Source organism: Suncus etruscus, chromosome 11 (assembly GCF_024139225.1).
Source record: "Suncus etruscus isolate mSunEtr1 chromosome 11, mSunEtr1.pri.cur, whole genome shotgun sequence".
Lineage (NCBI taxonomy): Eukaryota > Metazoa > Chordata > Mammalia > Eulipotyphla > Soricidae > Suncus > Suncus etruscus.
In genome coordinates this window covers 21,860,830-21,883,853 of record NC_064858.1, presented here as the reverse complement: position 1 = coordinate 21,883,853, position 23,024 = coordinate 21,860,830, and the positions used below count along the sequence as shown (strand labels likewise).

General features: G+C 48.3%; 1 protein-coding gene across 1 annotated transcript in view; it reads left to right on the top strand.

Moving 5' to 3' along the window:
• The window catches only part of PPFIBP1 (PPFIA binding protein 1), a 99,857-nt gene that overhangs the window by 21,897 nt on the left and 54,936 nt on the right, over window positions 1–23,024 (top strand). The window contains exon 2 of the mRNA XM_049783789.1: window positions 13,377–13,456. The gene's annotated coding sequence lies outside the window, so the exon portion shown is untranslated. The remainder of the gene's footprint in view (window positions 1–13,376; window positions 13,457–23,024) is intronic.

Sequence of the window (23,024 nt, the reverse complement as noted above, 5' to 3'; positions counted from 1 at the left end):
CCCTGGGTTCTCTCAGCTGGGGTTGGGTGTGTTCATAAGGGCCTGTGGAGGTATCAAAGGGGTGTTGTGGACTCAGAGCCTGAGGAACCCAGGTGGGCCAGAGGTGATAGTAGCACATGTCCCAGATGTTGAGAGTTCAGGGCTATTTGACCTCTGAACCCCAGTTAAGGCAGGAATTTCACCTCCCTTTCCATGATCTGTGCTTGGGTTGGTAGGATTCAAGCAGCTGGAATGCCCCACTCTTCGTGCCCAATCCAGTGCAGAGACCTGCAACCAGACCTATCTGTTTTACTTTCTGTGCCCCTAACAAGGAACTTGACCTCCTAGATGTAGACATTTTTTTCTTTCGTCTATCTTTGGGGTGAAGCATTCTCAAAGGTGCACAGGGCATACTTCTGGCTCTGTGCTCAGGGATCACTCTTGGCAGGGCATGAGGAACCATGTGGCATGTCAAGATCAAATCAAACCCAGGTCAGCTGTATGCAAGGCAAGCAAACGCTTTAGCTGTTTTACTATATCTCTGATTCAAATCTTTTCTTTAAATATGGAACGAAATATCTTGGATTTACCTGTTAGATGAGTGGTGGGCACACATGCTCCCAGTCTATGGCATGTCTTTTTATTCTGGTCACCGATTCTTTTGCAGTGCAGAAGCTTTTTAGTATGAGGTAGCCCCGTTTGTGGATCTTTGCTTCTGTTTGCTTGGCCTATGGCAAGGAAGCATTGAAGATGCCTCTAGATTCAGTGTCACAAAGGGCTCTGCCTGTGTTCTCTCCAACTTAATTTATAGATTCTGATAAATCAGGATCTTTAATTCATTTTGATTTGACATTTCTGTATGGTTTTAGAAAGAGTCTGAGTTCATTTGGCCAGGGAGGGTAAAGCAAGACAGCTTTCTTTGAAACTTATTTCAAAATGTGAGGAAAGAAAGATGTGAGGGGAAAGAGAGAACTTGATGTTTGAGAGAGAACATAGGCTTCTCCAGAGCAGAAAAGCATGCAAGCAAAATATATAGAGAGACAAGCATCCGAGATATACATATCCAAAGGATAACACAGCTTGAAGAGTGAGTTCTTTTTCTTTTTTTTTTCTTCATGTGACTAACTAGTTTTCCCAGCACTGTTTGTTAAAGAGGCTTTCCTTGCTTCACTTCATACCTTTCACTCCTTTGTCAAAGATTAACTATCCGCATATCTACAGATCTAGCTCTGGATTTACCATTCTGTTCCATTGATCTGAAAGTCTGCTTTTATTCCACATTGTTGGTTGCTACAGCTTTATAGTCTAATCTAAAATTGGGGAGGGAAACACTTCTGATCTTATTCCCTAGTATGGCTTTGGCTATTCTGGGAATTTTATTGTTCCAGATAAATTTCAACAGCATTTTGGAAAACAATAGGTACACTTCTGAAAAAGTTATAAATTGGCCTCCCATGTGATTCAGCGATTCTACTTCTTGGCATTTATTCCAAGGGCCTGAAAAGACATTTATTTGCACTCTACTCCCAATAGATGCAAAATTCATTGTAGCCCTATTGACAATAGCCAAACTCGAAACAATTCAACTGTCCAAGAACAGATGACCAAATCAAGAAACTATATACACCATAGAATATTACTCAGTTTTAAAGGCCAGAGAGATCACAAGTGAGTAAGGCTCTTGCCTTGCACAGAACCAAACCAGGCTTGATCCCTGGTACTTCTTAGTGTCCCCCATGCACAGCCAAAAGTGATTCTTTCTTTCTTTCTTTCTTTCTTTCTTTCTTTCTTTCTTTCTTTCTTTCTTTCTTTCTTTCTTTCTTTCTTTCTTTCTTTCTTTCTTTCTTTCTTTCTTCCTTCCTTCCTTCCTTCCTTCCTTCCTTCCTTCCTTCCTTCCTTCCTTCCTTCCTTCCTTCCTTCCTTCCTTCCTTCCTTCCTTCCTTCCTTCCTTCCTTCCTTCCTTCCTTCCTTCCTTCCTTCCTTCCTTCCTTCCTTCCTTCCTTCCTTCCTTCCTTCCTTCCTTCCTTCCTTCCTTCCTTCCTTCCTTCCTTCCTTCCTTCCTTCCTTCCTTCCTTCCTTCCTTCCTTCCTTCCTTCCTTCCTTCCTTCCTTCCTTCCTTCCTTCCTTCCTTCCTGGGTCACAACACCCAGCAGCGCTCAGGGGTTATTCCTGGCTTTGTGCTCAGAAATTGCTCCTGGCAGGCACGGGGGACCATATGGGATGCCGGGATTCGAACTGATGACCTTCTGCATGAAAGGTAAACGCCTTATTTTTATGCTATCTCTCCGGCCCCCAAAGAGTGATTCTTTTTTTTTTTTTTTTTCTTTCCAAATAGTGATTTCTTAAGTTCAGAGCCAGAACTAAGTTTTGGGGTATGGTCCCCAAAACCAAACCAAAGTGAAATCATGCAATTTTCTGCTTTGTGGATGAACCTTTAGAGCAGGGGTCTCAAACTCACGGCCCGCGGGCCGTTTTTGGCCCTCAGTACAACATTTTGTGGCCTGCGGCCGGCTTTTAAATATTGCAGTATCCGCAATTATTCACTTACCTAATAGTCGCAATAAAAATTGCATTAGTAAGAAAAAAATCGCATTAAACATATGCAAATGTTTAATGTGATTTTTTTTTCTTACTAATGTGATTTTTTTTATTGCGAATATTCGGTAAGCGAAATCCCTTATGCGGCCCTGCCTCACCCCGATTTTGCCCCCTGTGGCCCCCAGGTAAATTGAGTTTGAGACCCCTGCTTTAGAGTATCCAGATACTAAGTAAAGTTAGTTAGAAGGAAGTGGAAAGGGCCTGGAGAGATAGCACAGTAGCATTTTGCCTTGCAAGCAGCCGATCCAGGACCAAAGGTGGTTGGTTCGAATCCCGGTGTCCCATATGGTCCCCCGTGCCTGCCAGGAGCTATTTCTGAGCAGACAGCCAGGAGTCACCCCTGAGCAATGCCGGGTGTGACCCAAAAAACCAAAAAAAAAAAAAAAAAGAAAGAAAGAAAGAAGTGGAAAGATACAGAATGATCTCTCTTATGTATGAGGTAGAAAGAAACAGTATGGGAATAACAAGTCCCCAAAGGTAATAGAAACCATATACTGGTCTTTATGGGCTTATGGCCTCAGAAGGATGAGAGGGTGGAGGCAAGGGTTGGCTGACTGGTGAAGAGAAGCTGACACTGCCATGGAGGATGTGGTATTGGGACTTCTTTTTTTTTTGCACTGAACCCTGCCATCATTAGTATTGTAACTTACTATTTCTAAAATAAACTTTAAGCCATGAACTTTGGAAAACAGTTCCTAGACAGGCATCTTCAGACTTGGTGTTATGAACCGCAGTTCTTAATGCATCAGCTCTCTCCCCTCCCCTTTTCGGTACTTAGAACCTTTTGAGCACATCTGCTCTCCCTCAGGAAGCCCCATCTGGGTTTCTCACAGTCTCTCCCTTTCTCCAGCTTCTCACCTGCTGCTCCTGCTTCACTCTGCTCGAGTCACATGGTTGTTGGGCTCGTCTGCTGCTTCTCAGGGACATGCCTGCTGCTGCTCCAAGCCTTAAATACCAGTGTCTGCTTTCTCGTTTTCCAGGGCATCAAATACCCGCTGTCAGTGCCCACCATTCCACGGGGCATTAGTGTTTGCTGTTGCTCTGTTAACATCCCCAGGATGTTAATAACTGTTAGTCCCTTCCCCAGGGCATTATAACTGTTATTCGTCTTCTTAGGGCATTAGTAGCTGTTACTTCCCTCCCCAGGGCATTAGTAGCTGTTATTTCTCCCCAGGGGACATTAGTAACTCTCTCTCCCCCAGGGTGTTAGTAACTATTACTCCTCCCCAGGGCATCACTGACTTGCTCTCTGCCCCAGATTGGCTCATGTGAATGTCTACTCACTCCTGACCAGCTGCTCTTTATAAACCCACTGTCCTGAGCTCTGTTTCCTGACTTGTCTGTCCCCTCCAGGCACTCTCTGCTGTCTGCCTGTTGATTTACCTGCTGGCCATGTCCAGGCTTGACTTTATTTTGTTGGTTGCGATATTCCCCAGCAGTGAGACCAGAATGATGTTCCTGAAATAATTCTCTCTCTCTCTCCTCTCTCCTTCTCTCCCTCCCTCCCCCTCTCTTCCTCCCCACTTGCCTTCTCCTCTCTCTCTCCCTCGCTCTCTCCCCTCTCCCTGGATGATGATATTTTGGAGACCGTATGAATGGTGAGTTTCAGATCATGAATTTTCATGATATGGATTGTCTTCCACCCTTATGATGGCTATCTCTCCTCTCTCTCTCTCTCTCTCTCTCTCTCTCTCTCTCTCTCTCTCTCTCTCCCTCTTGCCCTCTTCTCTCTCTCTCTCTCTCTTTCTCTCTCTCTCTCTCTCTCTCTCTCTCTCTCTCTCTCTCTCTCTCTCCCTCTTGCCCTCTCCCCTCTCCCCTCTCCCTGGACGATGATATTTTGGAGTCCATATGAGTGGTGAGTTTCAGATCATGAATTTTGATGATATGGATTGTCCTCTACCCTTATGATGGCTATCCCTCCTCCCTGGGCTCAACTTTAGCTTCTCTTCTTCCTTCTGGGCTATCAAGTATTTATGATCAGACTTTTGGAATCACCTTTTCACTCTTAGGTCTATGCCTTCCAGAGCTTTGCCTTTTAATTTATTTTAATTTATTCATGTGCTCAAATCCAGGACTCTGCATTTGCTCTATCCCTTGAGCCACATCCCTGTCCCCTAGATCTTTCTCTTTTTGATCAAATCCCTACAAGATATTTTACAAATGGCTGCTATGACTGCTTTCATCTATGTTGCACAGATTTCTAGCTGTGTTTAAATTTGTTTAACTCTTGACTTACCAAAATAATCAATTCAATGTATTCAAGAATTTTAAAGTGGGAAATCTCTCCTGCACTCCTCCCAGTCCATTTACATTTTTCCATTTACATTTTGTGTTTTCTGTAAAAAACACAGACCAGAAGCTGTGTGACTACCCACAGTGGTCACATGTGTGTATACACAGATGAGCATTTTGGCTGCTTTACAGAAACACTGCTTGCTTCTTCCTTTGCTTCTCAGTTTCCTTTCTTCCTCCCTAGCGTGTCTTGTAATTCTACCTATGTCTCCTATGGATGCTTATATTTGTATGACAGCAACGTGCCATGGGATTCCTGCAGAGGGTTTGCTGTTCATAGTCGCTTCCGGGCTGTAGTGAGCATCATGGTCCATAGAGCTCCCCAGTGGTGTTGCTAGGCAACAAAGTATGCTGCTTAGGTGTTGTGGGATGCTGCTAAACCATCACTCAACCATGTGCATGGATTTATATCCTCCTCTGATGGAGGAGACTCTCAGAAGGACACCTAATATCTAGTAGTTGCTGATTCTGGCAGAGAGGAGCTGGATGCCAGGGAGGGAAGGAGTCAGTTTATTATTAGTTTATTATTATTGTTTGTTTTGGCGCCACACCCAGCAGTGTTTAGAGTTTACTCCTGGTTCTATACTCAGGGATCATTCCTGGTGGGACTCTGGGATGCTTACAAGGAAAACGCCCTACCTGTTGTACATCTTCCTGGCCCTGAGTCATCAGGTGTTTCTCACCTGGCCACTTTGCATCCTGGGTACACACACCCTGGCTGACTCCCAGCCTTCCCACTTCTTTTGTCTTCCTGCTTCTCCATCATGCTTGAGAGAGACTCATTCTGATTGACATTTCTCCAATGTCTGGAAAGGCTGGCTTTAGCCTCATGTCATTGAAGCGGAATTGAAGTCTAAACAGGACATGGTGAAAATGCTGTTTTTGTCAAAACACATGGCTGAGACATGGATGGCATAGCATTTATCCCCAGCTCTGACTCCTCATGCTTGCATGCCAGTGGAACAGTGTGGGAGAACTGGCTGTGCCTGGAAAAGCCTTGGTGTGGTGTGTGTGTGTGTGTGTGTGTGTGCCTTGCTCTGTTGTGTATATGTCTATGTGTCTGTGTGTATCTTTGAATTCACGGGGAGACCTGGGTGTCAGGACCTGGGCCAGGACTGGAAATCCTTCCTTTCCTGTGTGCATACTTTGGCCTTGGCCCTAGCTCTTCAAAGCTGGCTAGAGCGCAGAAACTCATTGGACACCTAGAATGCTTCCCACAATCACTTAAGGACATAGGGGTCCAGTGTGCGGTTCTTTGTGGGTTTCCCTTGGCTATTCCCAGGAGCTTTCCCTACACTGACCACTCCCTGCCCTGTTTTATTTTGTAGTGGGTATTTTCTAGAGGGATGGAGCTGGTTGCAGAATTTCCCTGAGCTGCCAGGGAGAGTCGCTAGGCCACAGTGAGTACAGTCTGGCCCCTGTGCATGTAGGCACTGAGTCTCTCCTGGACCCCATTCAGTCAATACCATTCACTACTTTCCAGGGTCAGTGTAAGCTGTGCTGGCTTTTACTTTCATTTTTCTGCAAGGGTCTCCTGCCCATGTTTTCCTGTCACCTGTAGATGCTAATTAGAGTGGCTTCTTGGCATGGTTGCTTTAACATGCCAGCACTGATTTTAGGCCAGGCCCTCTTGCTGGTAAGGGGGTGTCCAGGCATTTCTGGTGGCTTCTTTGTTGCCAAGGTGCTGTAATGAGCACTTGTGCGCATGTTTACATCCGCTTCAGACAAATGATTTCTGGAAATAAATGCACAGTGTGAGGAACCAACAGCTCGAGCTCAGCCAAGGGTAATGCGGGCAGCCTCCAAGGCTCATGACTGATCCAGAGCAAAGTCGTGGTTAGCCCCATCTCGACTGTGTTGGGATGATTTGGCCTTGTCCTGATGGATTTATGTAAAACAAACCAGGCCTGCTTTCTGCACATTTCTTGTTGCTATCTTTTTGTTTTTGTTTTTGTTTTTGTTTTTGGGCCACACCTGGCGGTGCTCAGGGGTTACTCCTGGCTGTCTGCTCAGAAATAGCTCCTGGCAGGCACGGGGGACCATATGGGACACCGGATTCGAACCAACCACCTTTGGTCCTGGATCGGCTGCTTGCAAGGCAAATGCTGGTATGCTATCTCTCTGGGCCCTCTCTCAGACTTTTGTTTATCTTTTTTTCTCCTCTGAAGTGGTTTTCCTTGCAGTTGGGTTTGATGCAGTTCACAACAGTCACTCCCTTGACTCTGATATGGACCACAGCAACATACTCTGGGATGTCCCTTGCAGAGGCTGATAGAGCTGCTGGCCTGCATTTGCTTGGTAGAAAGCCAGCCCCCCTTCTTTCTGCACCCCCATTTCCTGTGCACATTTGGCCTTTCGAGAGTTTCTGCCTCTGCTCCTTTTGACACAAATCCTCTGACTCCAGACTATCAGATCACAGAATCCAGAGATAACAGGGAGACTGAATCATGTTTCCTTACACGCACAGCGTGCAGCAGCATATTGGAACAGATGCTCTTCTTGGAGGGTGCAGGGCAGCTGTCCTGTCCTGCTGCCTCTGAGTGAGTGCTGGCAGACATGTGCTCAGTGATTGAGTACTGGCAGGTGTGTGCTTGGTGATTGGTACTGACAGGTGTGTGCTTGGTGATTGAGTACTGGCAGAAGGATGCTTGCTGTCAGACAGATGACATGTTTGGTGATTGAGTGAGTGTTGCCAGATGCATGCTTCCTGATTGGGTACTGACAGGTGTGTGCTCGGTGATTGGGTACTGGCAACAGTGTGCTTGGTGATTGAGTACTGGCCAATGGATGCTTGCTGATTGAGTGAGTACTGACTGGTGTGTGCTTGGTGATTGAGTGCTGCCAGACATGTGTTCAGATGAGTGGTGGCAGGCGTGTGCTAGTGATTGGTTAAGTACTGGCAGGTGTGTGCTCAGTCTTTGAGTGATGGCAAGTATGTGCTTAATGATTGAGTGCTGGTAGGTGTGTGCTCAGTGATTGAGTGAGTGCTGGCAGCCACAGGCTCAAGTGGCCCACAGCCCTCTATGCCCTTAATCATGGTTTTTGCCTGCAGCTGTGGTCTGCCCATATCCTGTAGTTGCATGGGCCAACCTCACTGCCTTGGAATAGGAACATCCAGATTGTTTTCTTTCTCTTATTATTAATAATATTGTGAAAACTATATATATATATATATATATATATATATATATATATATATATATATATATATGTATATGACTTGGCTCAGATGTTGGCTGTTTCGCTTCCTCACATGAGGCACTGGCTAAAGACTGCCTTGCTCACCCTTGCTAGTTGCCTTTTGGCCCTGGGAAATTGCGCATCCCAATCTAGCCTATGAGCAGGAGCAGGTCTGGGAAGGCACCTTTCTGATTGGATGAGAAAGGCGGGAAACACCGGATGGTTGGTGGGAAAAAAATGAAGCTGGCCTGAACTGTGGGAGACATCTTTGTGTTTATGCTTACGTGCCCACATAGGTTCCAATCACTGCTAGCAGCAGCATCTTTCTTGAGAAATAAGGGAATCTGTGGCAACCCAGTCCTATACCATTGAAAAATATTGGGGAAACCCTGCATTCTCACAGGCAGCCCTCAGTCAGCGGTTCGAGCAACAGGGAAGGCATAGCTCTTAAACCCCGTTCCTTCCCTAGGCTATGCATATTGAGGATAGTATGGGGTGTTCGTCAGGAAGCCGGAGGCTGCAGGCATCACTTCCGTCCACCGCTCATAGAGGGCCCGTGGGAAGACTGGCTGCCTTCCTGTGTCTGAGTGAGCTTGAGTTGATATAGTTGAGTGAGCAGGTAGATGCTGGGTGCTAAGGGGTCACCCTAGTCAGGAGACAGGGACCTAGCTATGATCCCCAATTCATTCAGGATCACACATTTTTCCAGATTCCTGCTGGATACTCTTTCCTCTGAGGACATGGCTAGCTGCTGCTATGTAAAAATCACTCAAGTTCACAGTTTCTCATAACAAATACAACTTAGGGATCCGTGGGGTTTGGTGGCTAAATGCCTGCTCTGAGAACATGAGGCAGGAGAAGCCAATAGTTCAATCCCTACTCAGTCTCCTCCTGGCTGGTCCTTGCTCCTGCCCAGAGCAACTCCCCACTCCACACACTCTGCCTGCATCTGTTTCATCCCTTACTTTATGACAAACTTGGATCGCTCCATTTGGTGCTGACAGAACTTTCCAAGAATCACCAAGGTCTAAATTCCACGCTTGCTCCAAATGTTTTAGCTGGAATTGTTCTGTGAGTGATAAGGACACACAGACCAGTTCTGGCACAGAAAGCAGGACCTGAGAGATTGAGACCTGATTGGAGAAAGTAAGCCTGGATAACCAGCCAGAGAGTATGTGTAGAGCTGGCACTGCCCAGAACACAGCCTCATTGATGCCAAAAGTTGGTAGCCTTTGTCACTGCAGAAACCCTGGAATGGCATGCCCTTGCTTCTGGTTTTGGGTAGAACTGGGCATGCTGAGGATAGGGCTTTTGCAGGCCTGGGTGAGTCACTCCACTGATGGCCACTGATCTGGGCCATGAACATTTCTTGCCCTGCTCCACCGATCTTCCAGTGTTTTCAATGGACCCATCCTTAGCTTTCTCCACTGTGGGATATCAGGGCTTCCTGCTTCTCTGGGTGTTTCCTTCACTTCACCTCCAAGTTCCACTGTATGGGACTCAGCATGTGGGCAGGAGGTCGGACGCCCAAGCGGGATGGGAGGGCCTTGGAGTCCATGGACACAGGACAGACTGTTGTGTTTCCTGTGATGATTGGGAAGGCTTGTGAGGCCCATGAAAGGTGCTTTGTGTGACTGTGGTGGCTCTGAGGGCCGGTGGGGGTGGTGGGTGTGTACCGCTCCCTTCAGGGGAAGACGTTGCCTCTTACTCGGATATTTATAGCATCATTCCCATCTCAGGAAATGCTTGAAGGCAGGGCTGCCCGGACCTGAGTGACAAAGGGCGTCTTTGAGTGGTGAGCACAGCTGGTGTGACGTGGGTGAGTGTTGGGGACACTGGGGTAAGCTCTGTGCCAAGGAGAGAGCCTCACAAGACCAGGGCCTCTCTCTCCCCAGCAGCCTAGGCCATGCTCCTTACCTGTGCTCAAAACACAGCTTTGGAGTGTGCTCTTGAGCCCAACTTGGGTCTTTGAGAACATGGAGTCTTTGCATCTCTTGACCATTGCCCAGTGTCTCCTTCCTTGTTATACATAACTGGTATCACTGAGCTGGCTGAGAGGCACTGGCATGTTTCCTAAGCAGGGTCCTGGGATGGGGGACGGAGCATTGGGAGATGCGGACACAGGCCTGGCCCACTCAGCTCCACCTCCATAGCTAGCATGGACCCTCCTTCTGCTTTATCTTCTAGGATAGGCCTTGAAGCTTGAGTGCTGGGGAGAGTGAGGTCTGTACCCTGGAGAGGCATTTCTGGAGCTCATGGTTGGATTGGTGGCTGGGCTTGTGATTGGGTTCCTGGCTGGATTGTTGACTGGGTTAGTGGCTAGATTGGTGGCTGGGTTGGTGACTGGATTGGTGACTGGGTTAGTGACTGTTGGTGGCTGAGTTGGTGGTTGGATTGGTGGCTGAATTAGTGGCTAAGTTAGTGGAATAGTTGGTGGCTGAGTTTATAACTGGGTTAGTAGCTGGATTGGTGGCTCAGCTAGTGAATGAATTAGTGGCAGGATTGTTGACTGGGTTAGTGACTGAGTTAGTGGATAAATTGATGGCTTAATTGTTAATTGTGTTAGTGACTTGATTGGTAGCTGTGTTGGTTGCTGAGATGGTCACTGAGTTAGTGAGTGAATTGGTGGCTGGGTTGGTTTCTGGCTATATAGGTTGGTGAGTTGGTGTCTAACTATGTGGGTGAGGGTGTCTGTTCTGTCAGCTTAACTATTAACTCTGAAGCTTTCTCAGCACCCCTTCTCACTTTCTTGTACCATTTTGTTTGTTTTGGGTCTCACTTGGCGGTGCTCAGGGGTTACTCCTGGATCTGCGCTCAGAAATCGCTCTTGGCATGCTTGGTGGATCATATGGGATGCTAGGAATCGAACCAGGGTCCATCTAGTGTTGGCCACTTGCAAAGCAAACGCCCTGCCACTGTGCTATTGCTTCTGCCCCTTTTGTACCACCTTTAAGTACTTCTCCAGTAAGCATGGGTGAGGGAATGAAATGGAGACAGCTGAGAGCTCTGATACTTGTGGGCACACTGATGCAGGCAGGCCCCTAGATTCTCACTTAGAAAACTGCTGCTGAGAGCATCTGTCTGCGGGTGGGGGGGGGAAGCACCTCTGTTCTTCACATCTGCTTGCCTCTAGATGCATATTTATCATTTAGAAGTTATAGGTCAGGGCTTGGGAGGAGCTTGAGGGTCAGGGGCAGGTAGAATAGAATTGAGTTTGCTGCCTGGCATTGAGTGCCACTAGGTTTGTCCCAAGAGACCCCAAAGCCCTGAAGCATTGGACCTAGTTAATGTCTTGCTAGAAGTGGCTCCCCTGAGCATTGTTTGGAGGCCCTCAAAATAATAATAACAACAATAACAGAAAGCTTGCTTGGCTTTGTGCCTATGGGGAATGGGAAAAGTAAAGGACCTGCAGTGCCCCTTCCCATCTCAGAGTTGCTGCCCCTTCCCCAGTTACCTTGGCCTGAAAGTACATGACAGAGGATGTAATTAGAGACCACATTCATGTACCTCTTATTAGAATCTCATAATTATTTTTCATCTCTTACAGTGCCCAACTCATCAGTTACATTGATCACTGGTGGGGCCAGAATGATAGTACAGTGGATAGGACTCTGGCCTTGCACACAGCTAACCAGAGTTGCTCCCCTGCATAGTATAGGGTTCCCTTGAACCCCACCAGGAGTGATTACTGAGTGCCGAGCCATGAAAGGCCCAAACAGGACCACCAATTCCTAGGTGGTTTCCCATCCAAGTACTAACCAGGCCCGGCACCCTGCTTAGCTTCTGCGATCAGACGAGATCGGGCATGTTCAGGGTGGTATGGCCATAGTGGACTACCCATTATACAGACATGTATACCCAAGAAAAGGCCATATGTGTTTGCTGCTGTCTGTGTGGTTACTGGTGTCCCAGGATTTTTGGACTGTGTCCCCTGGAGAAGTGTCGAGCTCTGGGATGCATCATGGTGCAGTTCGAGCACCTGCCTATTTGGAAGCTTTTTGTCGTTGCTATTGTTTTCTTGATGATGAGAGTGTGCTCAGGAAGGGTGTCCACTTATTAATGGTCTTTTTAAACTCATCCTGTAGCTTCCCTGTTAACTATTTTCATTGGTCATTGGCCCCTCAGAAGGGGAGAGGGAAAGGGAGGAGAAGAGAGAGGAAGGAAGGGAGAGGGAGAGAGAAAATAGAGGGGGAGGAAGAGTAGGAGGGGGAAAAAAAGGGAGGAAAGGATGGAGAGAGAGAGAAAGGGAGAGAGAGAGGTGGGAGAGACAGCCAGCCAACCAGCCAGACGACCAGACAGACATGCCTCTGGCAAGCCCTGGTTCTGTACCTTGTGATTTCTATCTTGGAGATGTCTGGCTTTCTCTTTCAGCTATGCATGGGATGGTTACGAGGTATCTGCAGAGTAAACAGATCAAAAGGTCTCACTGCCCAAATCTTCCTTCTCCTCAGAATGTTGTGTATTACTGAAATGGTATGGAAGGCTACGTCTTTCACATACCAGTGAGCCATGCTTTCTAAGTCCCTATTACGTAATCAGTAATAAGATAAGGGGCTCGCTCAGGAATGCAGCGTGTAGGCACTTCCACTTGCCCAGAGTTGGTCTTGCGCAAGTCCCCTGGGCTGGCTCCTGCTGTGACCCATGCAGGAGTTTTTCCGAGTTATTCGTAGGACTGGGCTGGTTGTTTAGGGGTCTGAGAAGGAATGCTCATAACTTCTCTGCTCTCTCCTATTTAAGCAGGCACACAGCATTTCAAAGGACACACACCCTACTTGTACATAGCGGAGCCGGCTTCTGTTCCTGATTACTGTCTGCATCCCATTCTTGTCAGACTAGAAAAATAACTCATTTCCTCTGTCTTGTCCTCACAATGGAACTTTGGCTCATTTATAGACATGGCTGACTTCTGTACAGTCACCCCCATTCACAGATCTCATAAAAATGAAAGATGAGGCCGGAGATATTGCAGAGGAGCTGAGCTAAGCTTAGTCTTGCACATGGCTGACCCAGCCCTGTAGAGGGTCCCCTGAACATGCCCAGGAGTGATCTCTGAGCAAAGAGCCCTGAGCACACACAGCCAGTTCTCACACCTGCTCTCACTCCCATAATGAAATAAAAAGTGAAGTGAAGGCTGGAGGCCCCAAGCCAGCAGGAAAGGTGTGGGTGGGGTTGGAGGACAAAAGTATATCAGACACCCCAGCTCAGCGTGCGTTCCCATCTCCTGGGGATCCAGTGCCAAGAGGATATCCTGCCTGGGCAGCCCCTTCTGCTGTGTGAGGAATGAAATGGGTTTTGATTTTCTTTTTTGCAACTTGTATCTTTTTCAGTGTTATAGTGCTGATGGCCTGGCTGTGACAGAGCTGCCGTGAATGCCAGGGGGAAGAGTAGCATCCAGCGTGTAGTCAGAGTAAGTATGAGGGCCCTGCTGCCCATCCAGTGACATCTCTGTGGCCCCAGTGATCATCCAGCCACATCTCTACAGACCCACTGCCCATCTAGCTGTGTCTCGGTGGACCCACTGCAATTCTTTTTGTTTGTTTGTTTGTTTTGTTTTTGGGTCACACCCGGCAGCACTCAGGGGTTACTCCTGGCTCTATGCTCAGAAATTGCTCCTGACAAGGACGGGGGACCATATGGGATGCCGGGATTCGAACCACCGTTGGTCCTGGGTCGCCTGCTTGCAAGGCAAACGCCCTACTGCTGTGCTATCTCTCTGGCCCCTCAAGTTGCATTTCTGAGTGAACCTGCTGGTCCTGCTGCCATTGTTGGTGTTCCTCAGCCCATTCCCTTGATCACATGGCTCCTGAAGGGGCCTCACAGCTCCTGTGGAGTTGGTGGGGGTCAGCATTATTGCTGATGGCGCCAGTGTCCATCCACATGGAGACCAGAAACCACCACATGGCACTTGGTTACTTGCCTTTTCAGTCTTCTCTCTCCCACAGTGGATGGGTCAGCTGGTTTTTCAGAAGGTCCCCAGGGATAGGGAGAAAGAGGGGTTTGTCCCAAAGCTCTTCCACTTCTGGTTCTTTAGCTCTGATGCCTCATACTGGTCTTCTGAAGTCCTGCATAGGGACTCAGGAGCCTGAGAATGCTGAGTTCAGGGGGTCTTCCTCAGGGGTTAGAGAATGTTGAGGCTCAGGGGATCTGTTACAGGGACCAGAGAATGTTTGTGTTTAGGGGGTCTGTCTCAGGAACCAAAGAGTGTTGGGGCTCAGGTGGGTCTGACTAAAGGACTAGAGAATATTGGGGCTCAGGGTGTCTGACTCGGACCAGAGAATGTTGGGGCCACAGGAGAAATCAGTCTCAGGGACTTGAAACTGTGAGGGTAACAGGAGAGTTCATCTCAGGGACCAGACATTGTTGGGGCCCAGGGACCTGGGGAGCAGGACCCAGCTGCCATAGAACTACCTTACAGTTCCTAATCTCTCTCCTGCTGTGGCCAGGAATGTCGCTTTAGGGTCCATGGTACCTTGTGTCCTTATGACGCAGAGGAATCAAGCTGCATGGTTGACGGTTCGTGTCTGTGTGGGAACTGTTTAGAGGCTCGTGTATCTGCATTTATTCCTGACAGTCGTGCTGATATTTGATCTGGGGGTGCACTGAGCAGCCTTCCTTCTCCCCAGGCTCCAGTACCTGTCTTTGGTAGTGTCTGCATTCTGTGGGTTCAGGGACACAATGACTAGGAGACTGTAGGCTGCAGCCCTGTGGGCTCTCTGAAAGTGAATGACAGGGTCCAGAGCGATAGCACAACTGTAGGACGTTGCCTTGTATGCAGTCAAACCAGGATGACCTGGGTTCAATCCCCAGTATCCCATGTGGTCTCCTGAGCCAGCCATGAGCAATTTCTGAATGAAGAGCTAGGAGTAACCCCTAAGTGCTGCTGGGTATGGCTCAAAAACAAACTAACAAAAAAAAAAAGAAAGTGGCAGGTTGGGATGCCAGGGTTGGGGTGAGCCCTGTCCCTTGCTGGCTCTGGGGTGGTCTCAGGCGGGAGGTGGGTGATTAGGCCTGCAAGCACACACAGTTTTTGCAGCTCAGAGAGGTCAGAGAGGTAGAACCATGGGTGTCTGAGTGCCTCCAGAGACTAGAGATGATGACAGTAGCCTGAAGAGGAAGAAGCAGAGGTGCCTGTCCAGGCGAGAGCAGCTGAGGGGGAGGTGCTGAGTGAAATGAAAGGCATCGGCAGGCTGGTCCCAGCCGAGTGCAGGCTTGTCGAGTCTCTCTCACTTTCTGGCCGCTGGAAAAGCAGGTTACTAAAGTCTGAGCCAAGAATGCAAGGACCAAAGGGCCTCTAGAAGGGATGTATTTCCAGAGATATGCAGTAGCCCTAGGTCTCCTGCCATCATGGCCCCCCCGACAACCCCAACCATGGCCTCGCCTGGCACCTCAAAAGGGGGTTGGCACTGGGAAGTGACAGGCAACATTTTTATTGCTATCCTCACCCATCTTGGTGGTCTGATTCCGAATGTAGTATTTCATAGATATTTTGGGATCATTTATTAAAACAGAGGACTGAGGAGAGCAAGAGAAACAGTACAAGCAAGTAGGGTGCTTGCTTTGCACATGTCCGACCCGAGTTCCATCTCTGGCACCCCATATGGTTCTTAGAGTCCTTCCAGGAGTGGCCCCTGAATGCAGAGTGCTGAGTAAGTCCTTACCACCACTGGGTGTGATCCAAACCCAGAAAAAAAACCTCACTTTCTTTTTTTAAGCGTGGTGAACTCTCACAAAACATTTTAATACTTGGCCACACCTTAAACACAGACTGAGTAGGGAGAGGCTAGGAAGCAATGGCCTGACATTCTTGGCACCCCTCTCCATGGGTGGGTTCCAGACTTGTGGAGCCCAGGGTGAGTCTGCACAGGCAAGCAGCCTCTTAGCTTCCACCCGGCCCTCCCAAAGCCCCAATGCAAGAGGAGCTGGGATCGCCACCCCGGAGCACATTCCAGCCAAGGCATTGCCCACCTGCCAGTGAATAAATGCTGGACCACACCAACCAGGGGACAGATCAGACGGGACACTGAGCCAAGACACTGGAATCCTGCTCTTTCACTTTGGTGCTTTGATCCACCATCCTGGGAGGGAGCTTGGAGTCAATATGTGACTTAAGGGGCCGGAGGGATAGTATAGTGGGTTGGGCACTTGCCCAGCACATGGCTTACCCAGGTTCGATCCCTGACACTCATATGGTCCCCCAAACCTCAGGGTAATCCCTGAGCATGGGACCAGGAGTAGTAAGCCTTGAGCACAACCAGGAATGGCCCCAAAACTAACAAATAGAAAAACCAAAAAAAAAGATGTGGCTTAAGTCCACAAAATCATGTCCAGCGGGGCTACATGTATGTGGCCTTGATTCATTTTACTAGCAGTTCGCAGAAATGCACATGCGGGGAATATTCCAGACTTGTGTCTTCACAGAGGCAATCTTCAGCCTTCCCTAGGTTACCTTGCCAGCTTCCAGCCGCCTCACCCCAGTTCCGCAGGGAGAAAGCCCAATTTTTGTTGTTGAATATTAAGTTGGCTGTGACTTGAGTCCCAATTAGAGATGAGATGAGGATCGCCCACTACTCTTAGACTGGAATTGGGGTGACTCTTCCTTCATAGCCAGGAATGCAAGATCCATTGGGTCTTTGGCCCAGAGATGAGTTACACCGTCTCCTTTTCTCTGATGGAACTTTCAGGACCTGGAATGATTGGGGCAATCCCTAGTGGTGAGAAACTGACTTCCGGGCACTGAATTCACCTCTGAGTTTGTATTTCCAGAACTCAGTTGTTGCCCTTCCATCAGCCCTTTTCAGGGTGTTGCTGAACCCTTTCCCTTTGTTGTGTAGACTGTATATGTGCTAGGCCACCCAATACTGGCGATCAGAGGTTTGAGGCGGAAAGGTCACCAGCTGTCCTTGGAGGCTATTCTGAGCATTTGGTGTTTATTTTGGAGCCAGTGCTTCTGACCTGGCTTTCTTCAGAGCTGGGCCACCAGCCCCGCCTTGTGAGGCCTCCAATCAAGATTGGATCTTTTGCAGCAGACCTGGATGTGGCTCTCTGTTGGTTCCACAGGCAGGCAAAGCCCAACTTGGTAAACAAGTGAGGGTGCAGACTGTAAGCTGCATCACAGCCCTGGTCAGAACCCAGCACCGTGCTCAGGTTGGACACTGTTGCCTGCTGGGGCCTTTCAACTTTGAGCAAGGAAAGCAGAGACGGGACGTCTCCTCATGTGGGACCACCTGGCACACTATGTATGGTTATCTGACCGGCTCATTTGTAGGAAGCAAAGAACAAACTGTTTGCTTAGAAAAATGGCTTCTGGGCTATTTGGGATCCTGTTTTTATGTTGGAGGCTAGGAGCTGAGGTGCTGACATTGTTCATATAGCAGTGGACAGCAAACTCAGGCCTTCTCCTGAGTAACAACAGCTCCCTGACATCTTCTTGTCTCTCACGCTCACCCTAACTTTGCTTCCAGGTAACCAGCTCGTGTCACCAGCCCCGATGAGCTGAGCCAGTGTCTGATTGGTTGCAGCGGGTCACATGGTACCAATGCCAAGGGCTAGCTACCCTCATGCAGTGGGGTCCAGGAAATGGCCTTTGTCTCCTTCCTGGCCTTGAGTTCCTGCTTAGTCCTCAGGAGGCAGGTGGACACGCGACACAATGCCATTCTTGGGCTTTGTGGAGGTCAGGGTTGACAAAGGCTGAATAGTGAAACCCAGCGATGAGCCATTGCAGGGCTTGGGGCCCTGGATCCCCCCAGTCTCTTTGCAGAACCTTCTGCTGCCTCTCATCAGCCCAGTAACTTATCCTGAACTTCAAGGTCCACGCCACAGCTGAACAACCAACATCTACCAAGCCAATAGGATTTAGGAGAGCCCAGAAAAGTGGAACCCAGCTCAGCAGAGCTGAGTTTGACTTCGAAAACCAGATGGCATGGATATATCTCAGTGTCACCCTTGGATCTCCTTAAGACTCAGCTCACAGCCACACAAAGGTGTTGCTGCTCTGTGCACAGCATCGAAGAGCCGGAATGCAGAGCTGGTCCTAATTCAGGGAGCCCAGGCAGGCAGGTGCAGACTATCCACTGTAAAAATAGAAGCTCCCTGGAATTGTGGCTGCCTCAGTGCTGTTGGAAAATGGTCTTCTAAAGGAAAGACAGTCATGAGCTGCATCTTGAAACAGTATCCAGGGCCCGGAGAGATAGCACATCAGCGTTTGCCTGATGGTTGGTTCGAATCCCGGTGTCCCATATGGTCCCCTGTGCCTGCCAGGAGCTATTTCTGAGCAGACAGCCAGGAGTAACCCCTGAGCATCACCGGGTGTGGCCCAAAAACCAAAAAAAAAAAAGAAACAGCTCACTTGTAAATGGACTTGTGGATGATGCGGCCCTTTCAGAAAACATCAGAGCAAATAGCCATCACCCCCAATTCTCCCCATTTGGCATTCTGGGGAACAGGAAGTTTGTCTGGTGTGCTTGGCCATGTATGGCAGGGCCAGCAGGCAAGGGGGTGCTAGGAGACTGAGTCCATTTCCTGATGCTTGTTGGCCTTTTGTCCCCACAGGGGCCAGCATGGGTGATGTTCCCGACTCCTACAACAGTGGCCCCCAAGTCACTTAAATCTTTTTGTTCCTTCTACTACTGTTGAAGGATCACTTACCTCTGCCCACTCACTCACCCAAGTTTGATTCTTTGGGCCTCGTGGCAGTGCCCCTGCCAGCATGATCAGCTCCTTTTTCTATCACCTCCTTGGGTGTGTTTGGCCAGCCTGCTGGCTCCATGCAACCTCAAGCTCTTTGTGGAAGGACCTACCTACCTTGCTGTGTGAACACAGCTTCTTGAGGGTCTGGGACATGTGTCTGCATGACGCTCTTTGGAAGGTGAACCCTCAGACATGCAGGAGTCTTCTTCGAGTGTTAGTTTCCATTCAGAGCAGAAAGTCACGGTTTTTCTATGGTTCGCTGGCTTGGACTCTAGTGCAAAGTGGAGCTTTTCATGCCGGAAGCCTAATAGCAGTTTGACTTAATATGAGCCAAGGGTCTCGACTTAATTAGCTCCTTAGTCCCTAGAAGCTAGTCATGTTTCTCAGGAGAGGAAGTGACATCCTTTTAGATATCCGATTATTTCTTACAGATTAACATCTGTTCCACCAGTATGTCTCATGGTTAGGCTGTGTGCAAGACCTGGCCCAGGGGCCCTGGAGCTTGGGGAGATAAGCAAACAGAGGGCTTTTGTGATGCCTCCAGGCAGAATCCGAAACACATTCCTTACCCAGGCTAAGCATGCAGTGCCAGAGGTTCAAAGGGGACATATAAGCTCCTTGCTGCTGCTCAGCTCCCTGGATAGCCAGGGAACTCATCCTACCTGGGGCATGAAGGCAAGGGACCCCATGAAGTTGGATCAGAGAAGTTCCCTGGACCCAGCATTGAGAGGCTAAATGGTGGTGTTTGCTTTGAGCCCAGCATACTTCAGAAGCAGAGGAATCCCACAGTCCCCTTTATGAAACCTTTGACACAACATTTAGGCTGCTTTAGCTGGATAGTTTCTAAACCTGCAAGGCCAGCAGTGATCAGTGACAGACAGCAAATGGTCAACCCAGGACTTGCAGCTGGGAAGTTTCACCAAAGTGTCATTGAACCTAGGGCTGGAGAAGAGGGCTCAGGGAGTCGCTAAACTTCCTGGATTATTTGCAGGTTAATTCCCTGAGTGTGTACTTTCGTTTAAGAGGAAATGTAGACCTTTAATCCTCTGAGAAGGCATATGCCAAAAATTCAAGAAAACAATGGAGCACCTTCTTCTGCTCCTATCGTTCTCCCACTCCTACCCCCATACCACACACAAACATCTTTTGTTCATGACATTATATGGTAAGCATATACATATGTGGTTCCTTAGTGTGGAAGTAATTTATTACATCTCAAAAAAAGGGGGGGGGGGCGAGTGCTAGGGCCCAGGAGATAGGCCCAGTAGTGCATTGTGTGCCTTGCATGTATGAGACCCTCACTCCCAGCACATGAGGATAGCCCTTGGGGTTCCCTAACACCCAGCACTATCAGGTGGAAACACTATTGGGTATGGCCCCAGAGAAAAGGAAATGCAAACTCTACAGGGTTGACGAGTGCAGCTATGGGACAGGCCGTTCCTGTTTGCTATAAACAGAAAATGGCCAGGCAGTTCTTTGGCAGGCAGTAAACATGAGCTGTCCAGGCCTGGAATTTCAGATGATCTAGAAGGGCAGAGAAGCTGTTCTGTGCTGAGTAACAACTGTCCCGTCAGATTTCAATAGTACTGAAATAAACTCTTGAAATAGGAGATGTTTGGGAGGAAAAATGCCTCCATGTCAGTCTGCTTTCAAATGGACCAGCTGGCATTTTCTATAGAGAATACTTAGAGATGGGTATTTATTCCCTGGTAATGAATCCAAAGACCCGTATCAGGACAGAATCCAGATTCAATCTTTGTCACTGGAGCATCAGTGTAGTTAGTACCTAAGGTTGCAGAGTCAAATCTCAGTGCTTTAAAGACTTATCTCTTAAGATGATGATGTTGCTAATGAGTTAGTTCAGTACTCAATAGCAGGGACTGGAATTGCCTATTTACAGAAATTTTCAGTAATATGTTCCCCACATTCTCTTCTTTCTCATTTTTTCCCCTCTATTTCATAGTCTCTCCTGGACACATTTTGAAGTATCTAATACTCATCTAGTAGGTGCCTCAGATTCCTCCAACTGTTCAAAAACTACTTTTCGCTCCGGTTTTGTGGATCTGAATAAGAACTCCTCGATTTGTTCTGCTCTTGAGTTTCTCAAGAAGAGTTTTGAGGGGCCGGAGAGATAGCATGGAGGTAAGGCGTTTGCCTCTCATGCAAAAGGTCATCGGTTCGAATCCCGGCGTCCCATATGGTCCCCCGTGCTCGCCAGGAGCGACTTCTGAGCATGGAGCCAGGAGTAACTCCTGAGCACTGCCGGGTGAGACCTAAAAACCAAAAAAAAAAAAAAAAAAAAAAAAAAGAAGAGTTTTGGCCTTCCTGCCTTCTTGTTTCGTCTTGTTTTCATTGTGCTAACTTATTTGAATAGCCCCGGAAAGTTGTCCAGAAGAGTACCATGATTAACACAGGTTAAACATTGCTATCAAGAAAACACTGTAGGGACTGAAGCGATAGCACAGTGATAGGTTGTTTGCCTTGCACGCGGCTGACCTGGGATGGACCTGATTTCGATCCCTGCCATCTCATATGGTCCCCTGAGCCTGCCAGGAGCAATTTCTGAGTGCAGAGCCAGGAGTAATCTCTGAGTGCCGCCAGATGCATGAGGCTCACCCCCCAAATAAACCCATTAAAAACAAAAAACCACTATAGAGGCCGGATAGCACAGAGGGTAGAGCCAGGCTGACACAAATTCCATCCCCATCCCATATGGTCTCCTGAGTTTGCCATGAATGATTTCTGAGTGCAGAGCCAGGAGTAATCCCTGAATGCCATTGAGTGTGGTCCCAAAACAAGCAAAACAAACAAATATACAAAACAAAACAAATCAAATCAAAACAAAACAAAACAAAACACTGGTGGTGCTGGAGTGATAGTATAGCCAGTAGGGTGCTTGTCTTGCATGTGGCCAACCCTAATTCAATCCCTAGCACCACATACAGTCCCGATTCCTGCCAAGAGTAATCCCTAAGCACAGAGTCAATCCCGGCCTGGTAGTAGCTCAGTACTTGAGCATCAGCCTCACACACTGGAGTCGCTAACTTACATCTCCAGAACTGCACAGTCCCAGGCATGCACCTCCAGTGTGGCCCAATATAATGTCAACACCAGGAAGGAATGTGCCCCTCTTGTCAGATGGCACTGGAGGTTATCAGGGACCTAGACAGAGCCCCTTTGCACTTCTTCCTCAGTGAGAAAAGTAGCTTTGTTGTGAGCTGGTGTACCCTGGGCACAGGGCACAGGGTGCTGGTGGCTCCTTCCATGAATCAGCCACAGCCCTGGGCTGCATGAGGCCAGGACCAGCGTCTGAGAAGCGATACTTCCTTAGCTTGGCCCTCATGGTTGGTGGGTGAGAGATGGTACAGTCACACCGCAGGGCCCATGCCCTGGATCGTCAGCATTTTGCTGACAAGTTGCCAGTGGCCCAGGGCAGTGCCAGAGACTGCATGGTAGTGTTCTGAAAGTTACTGGCCACAGAGATTCTGTGCATCCTATGCCAATTTGGGGCAAACCTAGACCCCAGACAGGTGGCAGAGGAGCCGTTAAACATGGGGCCAGGTGCTGTGGTGTAACCGAGGCAGCAATCTTCTTGTGCCCAGTTTGCTTCTTTGCTTTTCCCAAATAGGCATCAGCATGTGTTTTGGCTGAAAGGAATTAGAGGAGGACTCGCCTTTTTTCACTTTCCTTCTTCCCCTTCTCATCGTCCTTGCTCTGATGACTTGGCAGGTCATGCTGATTGAGATGCTTGTGAGATCCACAGCTGACCATGGTGCTGGGGTCTCTCTGAGTACTGCTAACAGGGCTGCATCCTTTAATTATAGGACCTGCTTGTGTGCATGGGTGTGGGTGTGTACTCAAAAGCCCTCGTACCTGCCCTTCATTTTATTTTATTTTATTTTGTTTTATTTATTTTATTTTATTTTAATTTCATTTATTTTATTTTATTTTATTTTGTTTTATTTGGTTTTTGGGCCACACCCGGCGATGCTCAGGGGTTACTCCTGGCTGTCTGCTCAGAAATAGCTCCTGGAAGGCACGGGGGACCATATGGGACACCGGGATTCGAACCAACCACCTTTGGTCCTGGATCGGCTGCTTGCAAGGCAAACACCGCTGTGCTATCTCTCCGGGCCCTCATTTATTTTATTTTATTTTATTGTTTGTTTGTTTGTGTGTTGTTTTTTTGTTTTTGGGCCACACCGGCGGTGTTCAGGGTTTACTCTTGGCTCTTTGCTCAGAAGTCACTCCTGGCAGACTCAGGAGACCATATGAGATGCCGGGGATCG